At 43.9% G+C, this 3214-nt stretch overlaps 1 long non-coding RNA gene across 2 annotated transcripts in view; it reads right to left on the bottom strand.

Moving 5' to 3' along the window:
• LOC121028549 (uncharacterized) overlaps nucleotides 1-3214 on the bottom strand; it is an 11711-nt gene that overhangs the window by 6880 nt on the left and 1617 nt on the right. Inside the window, exon 2 of one of the 2 annotated variants that reach the window (XR_005789298.1) lies at nucleotides 1899-2028. This is a non-coding gene — a long non-coding RNA (uncharacterized LOC121028549). Of the gene's footprint in view, nucleotides 1-1898; nucleotides 2378-3214 lie in introns of those variants that run through there. The other variant, XR_005789297.1, reaches the window with a different exon arrangement.

Here is a 3214-nt window from a genome sequence, read left to right as displayed (position 1 = left end):
AAAACTCCGGGGGTAGGGGGGGAAGCTATGGGTCTAATATGGTAGTTTCATACTCACTGGGGTCCCGGGTTCCTTCTGTCTGGCTGTTCCAGTGGGGATCTCCCAGTGCTTCCTTCACAAACCACTGCCTCCTCCCACAGGCTTCATTAAACTCTGCACAGGCCTGGCTTCCAAAGGATGGCCCTCCCCCAATATCCGTCTCTGCTGCTGGGATCACCCAACCTGCCTTGGGTCCCCTGCACGTCTAAGCCTTCCTGGGGTCCCACTTGGCTCACAGTAATGCATGTACGCCTTCCACTCATTGATAGCAGCTCAGTCAGTCGCCCACCACAGTCCTCTCCTTTTGCCTTTAGCATGAAAATAATTTTAAGTCCCCAGACTCTAGGGGACACACATAAAGCTCTCAGAGGGGTTCTGTGAACTAATCCCCACCCCCCGCTCCCGCCCCGCAAAGCTTAGGCTTTCCTTCACCAAAGAACATTCTTATAGTACTCAAAAACTCTCTAAAAAGAAATCTATTAAGCGTCTTGCTCAATCCTCTATATCCCCCCTGTATTTAACCCCCAAGGTGGGCGGTAAACTAAGGGTCACAAAAAAATGTCATACTCTTAGCATTCTCTGCACCTTCGGGCTATTAGCTATTGTGCTCAGTCTTTGGGGCCTTGTTTGAAGCTTGGTGACAAGAAAAGTCTCATTTAAAATCCTTAACATACATACATACATATATATGTATATATATATTTTTTTATGTTTTCATTTTTTTTTGAGAGAGAGAGAGAGAGAGACACACAGTGAGAGCAGGGGAGGGGCAGACAGAGATAGAGACAGAATCTGAAGCAGGCTCCAGGCTCTGAGCTGTCAGCGCAGAGCATGACGTGGGGCTTGAACTCACAGACTGCGAGATCATGACCTGAGCCGAAGGGACGCCCAACAGACTGAGCCACCCAGGCACCCCTGTAACATATATTTTTTAAATAAAGATGTATTATTCTGGCAATCAGGAAGAAAAAAAGTAGGTTCTGAAAATAAATATTTAGGCAGTTTACAATAGACTATCTAGCTGTAGGAAATGAACAGAAGTGCAGACTCACCCGATAGATTATTATCTATTGGCCAAGGCTATCAGATCATTCCACTTGTTCCAGAAAACCAAACGGAAAAATAATACGCCTATCAACAGTGGATTTCTTAAATGACTCATGGTATTGCCACATAATAGATATCAAACATTAAAAGGAATATGTTTCTATATTAACTTGGAAATGGTTCACAGTATGCCGACTTTGAAATAGTTCTCAATATTGAGTAATGAAAGAAAATACAGGTTATGACCCTGTAACTATTGTTTAAAAGTCTACCCAGTGCGTCTGGCTCATGCAGCACGAAGGAGTAGGCTAACACCGTCATCCTCGACTCCTCCATTTTTCTTGCCCATTACCGGGAGAATAGCAGTGAAGCCTGTTGGCTTTACACACCCATAAACACCTCAGAACTCAGCCTTTTCTGCCCTTGCCTGCCCCCCACCAAGCTCCCAGAAGTCGATCCCAACACAGCAAACAGAGGGATCCTGTGAAAATACAAGTGAGATCTGGTCCCCACACTGCCTAGAACCTTCCATTGCTTCCTCATATCACTCATAATAAAATCCAGCCTTCACAGTGGCACACGAGGCTTCCGTACGAGACTTACCTGAATTCCTGTCAGTGCTCTGATCACCTCTCCGGCTACTAACGCCTACACTCAACTGCATTTCAGACTCCAACACGCTGGGCACACTCCTGCCTTGGAGAGTCTTGGCACTGGCTCTTCCTTCTGCCCCAATTATCCACCTGGTTCCCTCCCTTTCCACCTTCAGGTCGGTTGATCAAAGGGGTTGAGCACACACCACCATGCCTCACCTGGAATGGCCTGGAACTCATGGTGAGAAGGATTAGCAGGAACAGGGTCACCTTCTTCAAGTACTCAGTAGACAGCCATCTTGAGCAGAGGTCTAGATGAACACTCCAAAGAGGCTGAGCTGCAAGACACCTTTTAATAGGGAAAAGGTGAGAGCGGCCTTGCAGGAGAAGAATGAAATTTTTAGATTCAAGGTCCAGCTTGCCCAAATCTTGGACTTCTTGTAGGCCCCTGGTCCCATGAGAAATTGAGTCATGGCAAAGTCCCTCCCACTGCAGGAAAGAGAAGGAGCCCAGGAGTCATCAACCCGACAGTCCTGCTTTTCACTCCACTGGACGGAGTTTAACTCTTTAAACTTAAGTTTAACTTTAAACTTTTTATTTTGAAATAATTAAAAGTTAAGAAAAAAGTATAAAGAGTCCAAAGTATCATTCGCTCTTCTTCCCCAATGGTGACATCTTATAGAACTGTAGTACATTACCAAAACCAGGAAACTGACCAGTTAAAAGACTACAGACCCTATTCAGTTTCCACAAGTGTCTAAGCCTACATTCATAGTCACATATGCATGGATGTGAATGTTGTTGTATGCAATTTTACCCCATATACAGATTTGGGTAACCACCACCACAATCAGGATACAATCTATTACCACAAACTTCTTCCCATGGTCTCTTTGTACCCATGCCCACCCCTACCCCACTCCCCATCCACGTCCCCTGCAAATATCTCTTCTCCAGATCTATAATTTTTGAGAATGTTATATAAATGGTATCAAACAGTATGTAACTTTTTTTGACATTAGCTGTTTCCACTCAGCACAACTTTCTGGAGATACATCTAAGTAGCTGCGTGTATCAAGAGTCAGTTCCGTTTTGAGGTTCCTCAAAAAATTAAAAATGGAACCACCCTGTGACCCAGCAATTTCACTACTAGGTATTTATCCAAGGGATACAGGTGTGCTGTTTTGAAGGGGCACGTGCACCCCCATGTTTATAGCAGCACTATCGACAACAGCCAAAGTATGGAAAGAGCCCAAATGCCCATTGATGGATGAATGGATAAAGAAGATGTGGTCTGTGTGTGTATATGTACACATATACATATGTGTGTGTATATACACACATACACATATACATATATGTGTGTACACACACACATACGTATACATATGTGTGTGTATACACACACATAAACATATACATATGTGTGTATACACACATATACGTATACGTATGTGTGTATACACACATATACGTATACACATGCGTGTATATATACACACATATACGTATACACATGCGTGTATATATACACA

Source organism: Herpailurus yagouaroundi, unplaced genomic scaffold, assembly GCF_014898765.1.
Source record: "Herpailurus yagouaroundi ecotype Mexico unplaced genomic scaffold, PumYag 100, whole genome shotgun sequence".
Classification (NCBI taxonomy): domain Eukaryota; kingdom Metazoa; phylum Chordata; class Mammalia; order Carnivora; family Felidae; genus Herpailurus; species Herpailurus yagouaroundi.
The sequence above is the reverse complement of the archived record's forward strand: the minus strand, read 5'-3'. Positions and strand labels throughout refer to the sequence as shown.